Source organism: Crinia signifera, chromosome 2 (assembly GCF_055691185.1).
Source record: "Crinia signifera chromosome 2, ASM5569118v1, whole genome shotgun sequence".
Taxonomy (NCBI): Eukaryota; Metazoa; Chordata; class Amphibia; order Anura; family Myobatrachidae; genus Crinia; species Crinia signifera.
In genome coordinates this window covers 322,592,331-322,607,546 of record NC_139218.1, presented here as the reverse complement: position 1 = coordinate 322,607,546, position 15,216 = coordinate 322,592,331, and the positions used below count along the sequence as shown (strand labels likewise).

Below are 15,216 nucleotides of genomic sequence, written 5' to 3'. Positions count from 1 at the left end.
TTGCTGCCACATTGGAGCATTTCCATGTTGACCTTAATGTGACTTTACCCATACCTCCCAACATGACCCTGTCCAAGAGTGACAGAATGCTCTGTTTCTGGACTTTCCTCTTAATGACTGCCATCACCTATTTTAAACCGGTTAATGGACAAGAAAGGCATTTAAGAAACAGGTGATGGTAATAATAAATTAAGAGGAAAGCCCAGAAACAGATCAATGTGTCCCTCCTGGAGTGGGGCATGTTGGGAGGTATGCTTTACCCCAGGCATCTCCAAAGTCCGGCCCGGGGCCAATTGCGGCCCGTGAAGTTACTTCAAGTGATGTGAATGGTCAAAATATTCTCTGTAAAGCGCTGCGGAATATGTGTGCGCTATATAAGAAACTGCTAATAAATAAATAAGTGGCCCGGAGCCTCCACCTGGAAGTGGGCGGAGCATCAGACAGGACTCTAGAGATGGGACCCTGGCGAGCGCACCTTTACCTTGCTGGCTTCCTGTCTGCATCGGTGAGGGGGTGCCGGCTGCCACTGTGAGACGTGTTTGCAGCAGCAGAGGTTGGACACATTCTCATCTGAAAGATGGCAATCATATATCACCCTCCACCGCAATCACAGTAACTGCAATGTGCGCGGGGGGGCAGCAGCAAAGGGGGTGCTTGCTCCCATAATATGCGAAGCAGAGGAGGAGGGCGGTGGCGGCGGGAGCCCAAGCATCTGTTTCCTGCAGGAGAATATACAGTGAAGGGAGGCAGTATGTGGTACATACAGTGAAGGAGGGTCAGGCTGGGGGTCATACAGTGAATGGGGTACATACAGCGAAGGAGGGGCAGTCTATGGGAATATACAGTGAGTGGGGGCAGGCTGGGGGACATACAGTGAGTGGGGGCAGGCTGGGGGACATACAGTGAGTGGGGGCAGGCTGGGGGACATACAGTGAGTGGGGGCAGGCTGGGGGACATACAGTGAGTGGGGGCAGGCTGGGGGACATACAGTGATATGGACAAAGTGGGGGACAAAGAGAATGGGGGCATGCTGGGAGAAATACACAGACGGGGGTCAGGCAGGGGAATATACAGTGAAGGGGCATGCTGGGGGACATACAGTGAATGGGGGACAAAGTGAATGGGGCAGGCTGGGGGAAATACAGAGATGGAGGTCAGGCAGGGGGACATACAGTGAGTGGGGGCCCGCTCAGGGACATACATTGAATGGGGGCTGAGTAGGAGACCATTCTGATGTGATTAATGGTTCAAAGAATGTCAGGTTGTATGGTCGGCCCCCACACATTTTCACCTCACCAAATCTGGCCCTTTTTGCAAAAAGTTTGGACACCCCTGGCTTAGGGTATATTTATTTGTATTACCTGCTCTGCTATTGGTATTGTCTACAGCAGTGGTTCCAGTGGTAGTAGTAAAAAAAAGTAGTACTTTTAGACTTTGTACAGCTAAATTTGGCAATGATAAGCAGGCACTCTCTTACCTATAAGGGGAACAGTTGAATTGTTCCACAGGTTCTTGCACTCGGTGCATGTTTTGCAGGTCTCACTGAATCACAAGTGAAATAGTTAGCTCCACCTGTGAATTTTTTACAATTTGTCAAATGAGTAATGAGTGCACCTGCCAGGTGACCTGGAAAACCTGAACTGTGTGGGGTCATGAGGACTGAGTTTGAGAACGCCAGAATTGCTCTAATGCTGGCCCACAAATCAGTTGCATTCCCCTCATTAGTTGCACTTCAATACTTGTAACCCATTGCTTTATACACACAAACTGCTTTAGCTGTGAATAACTGAATTCCGTTTAAAAACCTGGCTAGGGTATCCAAGTTACATACTTTGCAGACTTTTCTTCTGTCATCTCAAAAGGCTGCAAGAAGCAATGCCATTCCCATTACTAAAGGAGTAACCAATTGAATTGCTCTTTTTCTGTGCCCTACAGTATAGTGGTAGCTGTAAGGAAAAACAATTAAATAACCAATTTAATGACTTCATCTTTTCATTCTAAAATATAACCGCATGTCAGAAACATCTGATTGAGTACATCATCATTAGGCTAATCCAGTGGTACTCAAACTGTGGGTCCAGACCACCTCAGCATGGCGTCACAACTCTGTTGCTGATCATCAGACTAATGTGTCTGTGGAGGGGGCACAGGGTATAACTCATTAAGTAAACACCCACTGCTTCCCTCTTCCATACCCCTGTCACCCTTTTTCCATCCCATTTGGAAATGCCTCTGTCCCAGTGCATATCTAATGAGCGCAGTGCATATTTAATAGAGTCCACGAAGCACTCATTAAATATATATAGTAATAATTTTATAGTCACCCTTGGTGCCCTTGGGTTGGTGGATGTTCTAGTGTCCCTTCCTATTAGGCCCGATGTGGATAGTTCCAAAATTAGAATGGTGCTGATGCTTTTGATGGTAATGCTTACTGACTGTATTGTTAGTCCTCCATAAACCATGTTAAATTGTAGGTTAAGCCGATTTGCATCCAGCTAATTTTAGTGAGGTGGCATTCATCCACAACAGTTGTTGCCGTAGTTGGCAGGGGGGGTCGTCCAGTTATAGTTGGTAGCAGATAGTCTGGTCCACAGTGTATAGCAGAGCGGGCTGGTTGGGTCCCTTGCCAGAGGTGGTCAGCATGTAGGGTGTCACAGTAACAAGTGCCAGATCCACCAGCCCAGTGGCACCAAGGGTGACTATAAAATATTACTCTCTCTATCATTTTGTACTTATGTTAGTTGGGCGCCTACTATAGTTAGTAAGTTCATACCCCCACTATCCATGTCGGCATGGAGTTGATGTTATATAGTGTGGCGAGCCACCGAGCCCAAAGCTTGGCGAGCCCCGCAAGGGGACGCGCAAAACTAAGCAAATAGCTTAGTGGGCGCCCAACTAACCTATAAGTACCTACATTTTACTACATGCACACCTGAAAGTCATTCATTTAGCGCAACCTACTCTTGTTTGTTTTGTTTGACATATAAACACAATTTGATTAATGTAATGGTTTTCTAAATTTGCCAACTCTAAACTTTGGGGTGCTTTGAAAAAAATTCTAATACTGTAGCGCACCTTGAATCAAAAGTCTGGGAACCACAGGGCTAACCTAAAAGCATTTGACGATACCAGACTCTCAGAAAAGATTTCACTAAGCCTTATTTTGACTTAGTGCAGGGCTCGACAAAATTCTTAAAAATGTAGGAGCCAGATAAACTAATAATGACAGTTCACGCCCCAAAAATGTACCTCCTATAAATATTTTGTTACCATCCACAAACAGTGGAGCATTATCTGGGCAATTAAAAAAAAATAAATTAAAAATAAAGTCTGTGATTAAAGCAATTTGGCAGCATCTGGCAGCTACTAAAATTACAGCTCTGTACATGTTGCCCGTAAAGAGTAAGAATTGAAGGGTACTCTTTACTTAGAAGGGCGCCCATCATGGCCATCTCGGGCATTGAATGCACTAAAAAATCGGGTGCGATGCGACCGACGAGATGCCCGAGATTTCCCATAGGGAACAATGTTAAATGTCTCAATTGACCCGATTTTCCTGTTCAATGCCTCAATTGACCCAATTTTTCCATAGGAAACAATGTTAAATGGGCCACAGAGGCCAAATAGGCACCCTGAAGTGTATAAAAGCCACCCGAATTGTTAACGCCACCCCACGATCAACGTCAACCCGAAGCGTGGCGAGCGGCGGCGGTACGCGTCCTACGACCTTTTCATACCCCCACTATCCACGTTGGCGTGGAGTTGAGAATAGAAAGTGTGGCGAGGGGACGCGGATACCTTCACAGGTATCCGCGTCCCCTCACGGGCTTCACAGCTGTCCGCGTCCCCTCGCTGCGCTCGCCACGCTTCGGGCTCGGTGGCTCGCTGCGCTCGCCACACTTTCTATTCTCAACTCCACGCCGACGTGGATAGTGGGGGGTATGAAAAGGTCGTAGGACGCCACAGCTTGCGGCTAGCGTTACGGGTCCATGTGCTCTATTACCCGCACTCCAGGATGCCAGAAAGGTAATGGGGCGTGCTGCCACCCCGGTGGTTTGCTGGAGGGAGCGCCCAGGACGCGCCGCGGAGGGGGTGTGGCTTTGTTGTCCTTCACCTCCGTGGCACGTGGGGAGGTGGAGTCATCGTTCCTCCTCTCTGCTGCTGGCACCATTTTAGGACGCACGTCTGCGAGTGGCTCCTCCTGATTAAGAACAGGCCCTGGGGTATCAGCTTCCTGCTCTTTACAATATCGCTCCCTCTGACACTACAGTACTGTGAGTTGTTGCAGGGATTTTTTGGGCTGTGCATTAACACCAATTGAGGTTGATTTGTCTGTGGCTCCTCTTTCCCTGTGCCCCCTTAGGCCCCTGTTATATTGTGGGTGTTACTTTGGGGTGCAGTCTGACGTGTGTTGTGTCTGTTACAAACACTATGGCAGGAAAAGCTGCAGCATCAAAGGCTGCTTTAAAGCTTTATGTCTGCAAAAATTGTAAGGACCAGTACACACAGCATATAAGGGGGTTTCCCTGTGTGCTAAGTGTTATAATGAGATTCAGGTCCCGGTTGTGGTTCAATAGCAGCAACCTCCTGCACCTCTAGTCCCAGCTGAGGCGGGGGACCGCTTGCAGAGTGTCCTGGCGGATTTGGTTCGGAGCTGGCAGTTTCACGCAGGGACAGAGAGGCACTACAAGTTTTAAATATAGATTCTGATTGTGAGGAATTTGAACTTGAAGAAGGGGAATTTACCTCTCCTTTACAACATGCAGTACAGGAGGCGGAGCCTGCGGAATACATTTCCCAAGGGGTACATGGTTTAATCAGGGCGGTTAAATCCACTTAAAATACTGCAGAAGAGGCAATCACAGAACAAGTTTCCATTTTTGGCAGGGTTGTAAGACAACCTTTGGTTTTTCCTGACTCTGAGTTGGATAAGCCTTTATATACTGCATGGAAAACCCGATAGGAAGTTTTAAAATTTCCAACTGTTAAAAATCTCTCTACCCCTTTTCCCCTGAGTCTAGGTGTAAATGGGAGAATACCCCTCCTCCTGATGTCTCCGTCTCATGTTTATCCAAATGCACCACTCTGCCAGTCCCGGGGGAGGCTCCCGATCGGAGACTGGAGTCTACCTTGAAGTCTATTTACTGTTCGGTAGGTGTTCTGTTAAGACCGGCTTTAGCCTCTTCTTGGGCGGCTAGGGCCATGGAGCAATGGGCGGAGGAATTATCCCTTGGTCTTCAACAAAATAGACCTCGTTCTAAATTGGTTCCCTTAGCAGAATGCCTTAAGGACGCCTCCTCTTAAGTAGGGGAGGCAGCCGCTGATCTTTCTGAATTGGGAGCTAGAACCTCCGCTTATGCTGTGTACACACGGTGAGATTCCCTTGCTATACAATCTTTGCTATCTCTGTACTATTTGCATACAATTCATGCAATCCGCATTAGATTTGCACAATACAGTCATTGCTGCCCTGTCTATCTGGGTTTCATTTTGTGCTGTCACGGGAGCACGCATCGGGATTGCAAGGTAAAAAACCTGTGCGATTTGCATACTATAGTCAAAATCGGCACACGGTATGGTTGCATTCTTGGCAGGTGGAAGCTGACATTAATAAAGCAGTGGAGGGCCTCCCCTATACTGGGGACTTACTGTTTGGCACAGAATTGAATAAACTTCTCTCCCAAGCCACGGGAGGTAAGTCCACTTTTTTGCCATCTTCCGCTCCAGTGCCGAAACTGCTTTTACCAGGACCTTCCTTTCGGGGTTTCTTCTCATACAGGGGCAGATCGCGGGGAGCTTTCTCTTCCTTCCGTGGTCGTAGAGGAAGGGGCGGTAGAGCCGCTTCCACTCCACAGCACAGCCCACTACCAGAAAGCAGGATGCCCAGCCAGTAGAAAAAGTTGTGCCATGAAGGTCTTTCAGCTCACTTGGGGGATTTCAAGGTGGGCGCACGTCTACTGTCTTTTCAGGGCGAGTGGAGATAAAATTGCAAGGATTAATGGGTACTTCAAATCATTTAAAGGGGATACCAACTAGAATTCGCTCACTTGCCTCGAAAGAGATTCTTCACGACGGGCCTTCCGTCAAACCAGGAGTCCAGCACAGCTCTGTGTGCATCCATTCAAGATCTCTTGGTGGCAGGAGTCATTTTACAGATCACCGTGGATCAGAGAGGCCAGGGCTATTACTCCAGTCTTTTTGTTGTGCCAAAGCCAGATGGGTCAGCCAGACCCATTCTGAACTTGAAGTACCTCCAACAAGCATATCGTTTATAACAAGTTCAAAATGGAATCCATTTGGACTGTGATTGCAGGTTCAAAATTGAATCCATTTGGACTGTGATTGCAGGTTTAGAAACAGACGAGTTTCTTCTATCATTGGACATCCCGATCTCGGACTCCCACCAAAGGTTCCTCCGTTTTTCCATCAGGGATCAGCATTACCAATTCAGGGCACTTCCATTCGGCCTGTCCTCGGCACCGAGAGTATTGCCAAAATCATGGCCTGCATGGTTTCGGCTCTCCGCCTCTAAGGGGCGATCATCGTCCCCTGTTCAGATGACTTACTACTCAAAGCCCCCTCCAGGGAGAAATTGCAGCAGGAAGCTCTCCTAACGTGACAATTTCTCCTGCGGATGGGATGGATAATCATCCTACGCAGAGATTGCTTCAACCTACGCAGAGATTGTTCTTTCTCGGTCTGGTCTTCAACACGCGGGTAGAAAGAGTTTTTTTTTCCTGCCAGAAGACAAAATTGTGACCTTGCAAAGTGTGGTGAGGCAGGTGCTTCAAACCATATGAGTCTCGGCTCCTCTTTGCACTCGACTGTTATGCCTTATGGTGGCCGCCGTCTAAGCAATTAGTTTCGGGCATTTCCACACGCTCTTTTCAGTGGTGTCTCCTCAGCCAGTGGTCGGGGTCTCATCACACTATACACAAAAAGATTGTCCTCCTGTCCAAGGAGGCTCATTTGTCCCTTCAATTGTGGCTCTGTACACCAAACCTTCTCCAAGGACGCAGCTTCAAGATATGTACGTGGACCATCTTGATGACCGATGCCAGCCTTTGAGGCTGGGGAGCGGTGACAGAGGGCCAGGTGTTCCAGGGACAATGGTCTCCTCAGGAGACCTATCTTCCAATCAACATCTTGGAATTTAGGGCCATTCGACTTGCATCCAATCGGACAATGCAACGGATGAAAAGCCGAGTGGCAATGAAGGAAGTCAGGCCGATTCTGGAATGGGCGGAGACTCATTCTGTTAATTTTTACGCCATCTTCCTCCCGGGTGTGGAGTACTGGGAAGTGGATTTTCTCAATCACCAGGACTTCCACCCGGGGGAATGGGCTCTGCATCCGGAGGTCTTTCAATTGCTTGTTCAGAAGTGGGGGATGCCTCAGATAGACCTGATGGCGGTGGATTACCTATCAATCAAGTGTGACTTTGATCTTGCTTATCTATTCCCTCAGTTTCCTTTGATTCCAAAGGCTCTCAAACTGATCAAAAGAGGGTCGGATTCTGTGATTTTTATTGCTCCGGATTGGCCGAGGAGAGCGTGGTTTTCCCATCTCTGCCTTCTGCTTGTGGAGCCTCCCTGGCGGCTCCCACTCCAGCCAGATCTTCTTCTAAAGGGTCCATTCGCCTACTTAAACTTGCCTTGGCTGCATTTGACGGCCTGGTTGTCGAGGCCGACCTACTGAAGAGAAGCGGTATCCCACTCGTGGTTTATTCCTACTATGATGAGTGCTCGGAAGAATGTAACTTCCATCGCATCTGGAAGGCTTATGTCCATTGGTGCGAGTTAAGGAAGTATCCAAGGGCCATATTCAGTCTTCCCAGACTGTTGGAATTTCTTCAGACTGGTCTGGTTGCTGGTCTCTGCTTGGGATACCTTTTTTAAAGTCCAGGTCTCAGCGCTCTATCTTTTTTTTCACAGACAGCTCGCTTTAATACCGGAGGTACAGACTTTTCTGCAAAGAAAAAAACACATGGTGCATATGCACACTCTATATTAATCAATAATAGAGGTTCTTGGTACAGCTTCACGGTGACCTCAATGTTAGATCAGGTGGGCGGGGTGCTACTTAAGTTGAAGGAGTCCCAACCTTCAAGTGTACACAATATTAGCTCATGGTGGGGGAGGCACACCCGATTTACATGAGGTGCTATCATGCTGGGACTTGTAGTTCTGCAAAGAAAAACACATGGTGCAGATGCACTCCATATTATTAATCAATCAATAATAGAGGTTCCTGGTATATTCATTGGCCAATAAATATTTGCCCCACCAACCAGCTTTTGCTGGCGATACCCCCCGCAGCGAAAACATGGCATGCAGGTTTACCTTCATCCAAGTAAACCCCGATAAGGTTTTTATCGCATTTTTCCTTTAGTGCATCCCGCCCTAGGTCCTTTAAGTATGACTATTTAGTAAGGGTAAGGGCAGCACTGAAGGATGAAAGCAGAAGTTTGAAATGGAGGAAGTCTGCCTTAGAACGTGGTTTCCTCCAGTGAGATCGCTTAGAAAATGGCCTGAAACTGCATCGGGTGTACACTAGGGCGGAGTGAAAAAACTGAAATTGAGAAATTCAAAATCGGCTAGTGTGGGAAAGTTGTGACTTGACCTGAATAAGAAACGTGTAAAAGCATTTTGATCTGAGTCAACATCTTCTGTTCTGGCAAGAGGCCTGAAGTTTCACTTTTTAGGTGAAAATGACGAAACCTATGAAGATGCTCCAATCTAGTTATAATTATGTCAGGATGTCTTAGAGTGGTTCATTAATATACTTTAGCATAGTAAAAGAGAGTACGAGCTTGTCCTAGTGCAAAGTGACTGACTGGCGGGAGAAAAAATCCCTAATAATTGACCCATTTTCATGGTCACAATTGTGAATATTGTGTGTTTTCTCCTGAACGTGTTTATAATAGAAGAAGCACAAATACTCTAAATGGAATTTCATTGACACTGTGTGAAATATAACACTGCATAATAGCCCTTAATCAGACCTAATCGCAGTACAAATTTGTTCTCAAAATGGGCAAAACAAATGCTGCATTGCAGGTGGGGCAGATGTAACGTGCTGAGAGAGTTACATTTGGGTGGGGTGTGTTGAAACTGAAATCTAAATTGCAGTGTAAAAATAATGCAGCAGGTATTTACCCTGCACAGAAACAAAATAACTCAACACAAATCTAAAGGTGGCCATACATCTACAGATCGATTGTCAGATCTGGCTGGTTGGAACAAATACCTGGTAATATCTGAATGTCAGTTTTTGGCAGTTTTCCAGCATTTCAAAGCAAAGTGCTCTCATCCATTACCAGTATTTTGTTCCAAACAGACAGATCGGACAATAAATCTGTAGATGTATGGCCACATTAACTCCCTCTGCACATGTTACATCTGCCCCACCTGCAGCTGCATTACAGCATATAATTATGCCAAAGATAAGCCAATATATTAACAGTTAAATACATTAAAGTGCATTATGCTGTAATAAGTATTGCTAATCAATCCTGCCTAGCAGGGCTGTCTTTTTGTATGGGCTTAATGGGCACTTGCCCAGGGGCCCCAGGCGTATAAGGGCTCTATGTTGATAGCTGAGGATCCCCTTTTTCCTGGGATACCAGAATTTTGAAAATCGGCCCTGGGGAACTGCAGATATCCAACTTCAAAGCAGCAGTCCACATCCGACCTGTTAATTACAATTTCCAGTCATATTTCTCAGGTTCTCTCTGACACTAGCGGCTTGTCTCTATCATGCCCAGAACCAGAGATATCAGCCTTCAAGCAGCCGGTCCCTGCTCCAGCTCCAAACGTCTGGTGTAGTTTTATATTTTTGTCAATGGATTGCTCTGGCTCCTGATCTCTGATACCCAAGTTCCCAGCACCTCCTGAAAGTTGGGACTCTAGGTTTTTATACTAGGCTAAGAAATCTATTTCCAGATAATGGCGATATCTGCAGTCAAACAAGCTGCCCTTCCACCGGAAAATGACGAATATTAAGCCCACTCCATTATCCAACCGTCCCCTGTGTATAAAACACCCCCTACCTCCCTGGAAGTCATTTACAAGGGACCCTTCATACAGCTCAGTGCCCCCTTCCACACGTTAGTGTTCACCCTCCCACCACCTGTGCAGTAAAGGAGTAATTAGCAGAAGTTACTGCTCCAGGTCCTACATGTTGAATGGAAGATAGAGCACCCCCTGCCACCCGTGGGACATCAAAGCTGCTGCTGATACCACCCCCCACCCCTAGGAGGGGAGAATGGGTAAGGGCCCCAGTGCATTGCTTTGCCCAGGTGCCCACACTGCTGTTAAGACGGCCCTGCTGCCTAGAAATGAACACAGTGATTGGCATATATGTACTGCTGGACACCACTCATAGAATGATTAACCTGTTGTTTTTTGAATCAATGTTCTTGTTTTTTTTCCCCTAAACATTAGATGTATTTATTTATTTATTTACAGTTTCTTATATAGCTCAGCAGATTCCTTTACGCTTTACAATAGTAGACGGTGATAAAACAAACTGGGTAATGACAGACAGACTTGGGGGTTAGAGGGCCCTGCTGCAAGCTTACAATTTATTACATCATAATACACTTCAACGTATTTAACAGTTAATATATTGGCTTATCTTTGGCATAATTATATGCTGTAATGCAGCCCAATCATGTTCCCAGTATAGGGGATGCAACACTGTTTTTCTGTCAATAAACAGAAGTGATATGTAAAATGATACATTAGACAGTTTACACTTGTAATACTTATTGTAACAGTTACTGTTTTTCAATAACAGACTGCAACAGTTATTTCTTATTTATATACACAGGATTGTCTATCTTTGTATATGCACTGCAAAGAGAGCAGCATAAATCCAATTTCATGTATTTCAGTGACACTGTGTGAAATATAACACTGCATAATGGCCCTTAATCAGACCTGATCGCAGTACAAATTTGTTCTCAAAATGGGCAAAAAAATGCTGGACTGCAGGTGGGGCAGATGTAACATGTGCAGAGAGATTTAAGGTGGCCATACATCTACAGATTTATTGTCCGATCTGTCTGGTTGGAACAAAATCCTGGTAAAAGATGAGAGCAAATGACAGTTGATGCTGAAAAACTGTCATTCAGATATTACCAGCTGTTTGTTCCAACCGGCCCAATCTGACAATCGATCTGTAGATGTATGGCCACCTTTAGATTTGTGTGAGTTATTTTGTTTCTGTGCAAGGTAAATACCGGCTGCATTATTTTTACACTGTAATTTAGATTTCAGTTTCAACACACCCCACCCAAATTTAACTCTCTCAGCACGTTACATCTGCCCCACCTGCAATGCAGCATTTGTTTTGCCCATTTTGAGAACAAATTTGTACTGGGATCAGGTCTGATTAAGGGCTATTATGCAGTGTTATATTTCACACAGTGTCACCGAAATTCCATTTAGAGTATTTGTGCTTCTTCTATTATAAACACGTTCAGGAGAAAACACACAATATTCACAATTGTGACCATGAAAATGGGTCAATTATTAGGGATTTTTTTCTCCCGCCAGTCAGTCACTTTGCACTAGGACAAGCTCGTACTCTCTTTTACTATGCTAAAGTATATTAATGAACCACTCTAAGACATCCTGACATAATTTTAACTAGATCGGAGCATCTTCATAGTTTTCGTCATTTTCACCAAAAAAGTGAAACTTCAGGCCTCTTGCCAGAACAGAAGATGTTGACTCAGATCAAAATGCTTTTGCACGTTTCTTATTCAAGTCAAGTCACAACTTTTCCACACTAGCCGATTTTGAATTTCTCAATTTCAGTTTTTTCACTCCGCCCTAGTGTACACCCTATAATACTGATGTACTTCAATCAAATTGCACCAAATGATATTCAGGAAAAACTAACCCAATCTTCTCCATATGCAAGAACAATTATCACCGGGAATTACTGACCCAATGCTTAGCACATGAAGACTTCTAAATTTAGGGTCCAGAATGCACCTACATTGCTCTGTGTGTGGGTGCCATTGCAGTGTGCGTCCTGTTTCCTTGGTAATACTGGATAAATCTGGTAATCTCACAGGTCAGGCCCAGTGTTCTCACCGGAGAGCACTGGCCCTGACAGATTGCTCAGCACACAGTGCTGACACATAGCTGTGTGCTGCATCGTGTAGCATCGCTCAGAACGCTCTGCAAATCTCCCAGTGTGTAGGCCTCTTTAAGAGCAACATGAGAAAATGTGTAACCACTTACATTGTACCATACATTTGATAAGTTTATAATGTGAAGGTTATTTGGTACTCCAAAATAGGAACAGTAGATTTTGGCTAAAATAGCAGCCCTAATACCACATCCAAAGATTTGGAAAAACACACGAAAAATAAGTTACATACAATACCATACAGGATTTGGCAGGTGTTCAAGGCGCTTACAAATAATTCAAGATGAGACCCAAAAGAGAGAAAAACCACAATGGTGTGATATTGTTTCAACAATGAGGATGATTCAAATAATGGTGGTGTTAACTCGTACCCAATGTTTTGGTCTACATATATGGTAGACAACAACGCATGAAGGGAGGGACAGTGCTCATCACTATGAAACCAATGCTCCTTTCACTCTCCTCCTTAGATGGGGATTATGTCTCAAACGGATGAGAGAAACATCATGGTGCAGTAAAAACGTAATTTTAATAACACACAAAAATAGATAGTGTTTGGGATCTCAGGACTCTCGCCATTCATTTATGTCTACTGGTGAATTCAGACAGAAAAGCATAAGTTGTTACTCCAAAGCAGGCGTCCCTTGAAAAAGATACCGCAAGGTATTGAAACCGGTCGGCAGTTGTCATTTGGAAGAACAGTGAAATGGATCCATCACCCAGGGACGCCAGCTTTGGAGTAACAACTTATGCTTTTCTGTCTGCATTCACCTGTAGACAAAATTTGAATGGTGAGAGTCTTGAGATCCCAAACACTATCTATCTATTTTTATTTAAACATTGGGTACGAGTTAAAACCACCAATATTTGAATCATCCTCATTGTTGAAACAATATCAAACCATTGTGGGTTTTTTTTTTCCTCTCTCTTTTGGGTCTCATCTTTAATTATTTGTAAGCGCCTTTAACACCTGCCAAATCCTGTATGGTATTGTATTTGGTACTCCAACGTCTGAACGTTTAATCCTCTTAATTCTGTCCATTTAATGTTCTGCCTTTTGGTATCCTAGAGAACAGCAGTATTCCTCCTTTTCTGACAATAATTTTTACTATGCACAACATACTCAAACAGCATGTGTTGACACATTCCGTCTGTCACTGTGGTCAATGGCCATGGATGTGTAATGAACTAGAGATCTTATGCTGGGTATACACTAGAACAAAGGTTCCCAAACTTTTTTGAATCACTGCGCCCCTGAATATCGTGATTTTTTTTTTTTTTCACAGCACCCCTAGGCCAAGAGCTTCTTATTGAGAAATGAATTAAAGAAATATTCAACTAAGTAAATGGAGTTTATATGTTGCCCTTAGGTTCTATTACATGTAAATGGACAGGATTCACTTATGATTGTCCACGTATTTTATGCTTGCCATTCAAAAGCACTGGTTTTAGCTATTTAAAATGACCATAAAGCTGTGTACACATGGGGGCGATATATTGCTCAGCAATATATTGCTGAGCAATATATTGCTCAGTGTCTCCTTTTCATCAGCGACCAGAGATGGTCACTGATGAAAGGGAACCTCTGCCGGGGGAGCTGCAGAGGGAATCTGGAGCAAGCAGATATCGCTCACCGTATCTGTCAGTGACATCACCCGTCCCCTGCTCCGTACATAGTCACTGACGATGGTATCCGATTTAGCTGCATGTATAGGTGACAGTGGATGTTGTTAATGACCTGCGGACGTGTGCATTGTTAATTATATTGGCTGTACACACTGGATGCTATATACGAGATATTTGTAACCATATCATCCATATCTTTGACAATATATTGCCCATTGTGTACCCAGCTTTAGTTTTGTGTGCTTAAACCATGCCCAGAGACTGCATGGTTGATTCGTTCATTGCTACCCCACCACATACTTGAGGCCACATGTGCATTACAGGACATTGAGGTCACCCTGCAGAGTAATTCATTTGTTTTGTGCTCCTATTAAGTATACACTTGTGCTATCCAAAAGCACAATGTTGAACCATGTGAAGGCGCTAAACCGGTCTAAAGATATGGATTTGTATAGGTCTAATTTAAGGCTTGACAAATTTTGTTTTAAATCTAGTAGCCACGATGAAAGTTTGGGAGCCAGACAAACGAACAATAGGGCCAATGCGCACCGAAGGCGCACAGCAAAAATGAAAACCTATTACACATGTCACACCCATTACATATTCTACCACACGCCATAATGCACATTACATGTTATACCAAACATCAGGGGTGCATCCAGCAGCAGCCTCTTGTGCGCCCCCCCCCCCCCCCCCAACGCAGCAGCAGCCTCCTAACTGTACCCCCCTAACCAAGCAGCAGTGTTCTAACTGTGCAAACAGAAATTACAGTAAACTCTCTACTGCTTGTCAGGGCTGTTTAACGCAAATAAAATATTGTGTGGCAATATCAATATAAAATAAATGATGTAACACATGGACCTGTCAGTGAGAGTATAAAATATAACCTGCTCTGGTCAAAGTCCCAGCACGATTGAAGAGAATGGACCAAGATGATATGTGGAGTCCAATTATTGTAATCCCAATTTGCTGCTGGAGGTGTCCCGGTCCTTGTGAAAGACTTTATAGCTTGTGGGGATCCTCTCTAAAGGTGGCCATACATCAGAAAGATATTGTACCCAATCATACAATCTCAATTGATTGTAAGATGGATTGTATGCAGATTGTGTGCACATCTTATGTACACAATCATACAATCAATCAGCAGATGGTTTGTATGATGGATTGTGAGTAGATTGTGTGTCCAAAAACCACCAAGGACTGCTGGGGATTTCAAGGGAAATTGTACACAATCAATCTTAAGATCAATCTGATATATGGCCAGCTTAAGGTGCAAAAGGTACTCAAATTTTATAATCACCATAGGTTCTCTGGAGGTGTCCCAGTCCGTGGAGGACTACCAATGTTGTGGGGATCCTCTCACAAGTGCGTTTGCGCTTGGAGAATGGGTTGTCCCAAATAGTGGGAAAATAAAGTGCAAGTCCA

At 44.7% G+C, this 15,216-nt stretch overlaps 1 protein-coding gene across 2 annotated transcripts in view; it reads left to right on the top strand.

The window, feature by feature from the left end:
- The window catches only part of SARNP (SAP domain containing ribonucleoprotein), a 51,595-nt gene that overhangs the window by 524 nt on the left and 35,855 nt on the right, over positions 1-15,216 (top strand). The gene's annotated exons all lie outside the window — the stretch shown is intronic.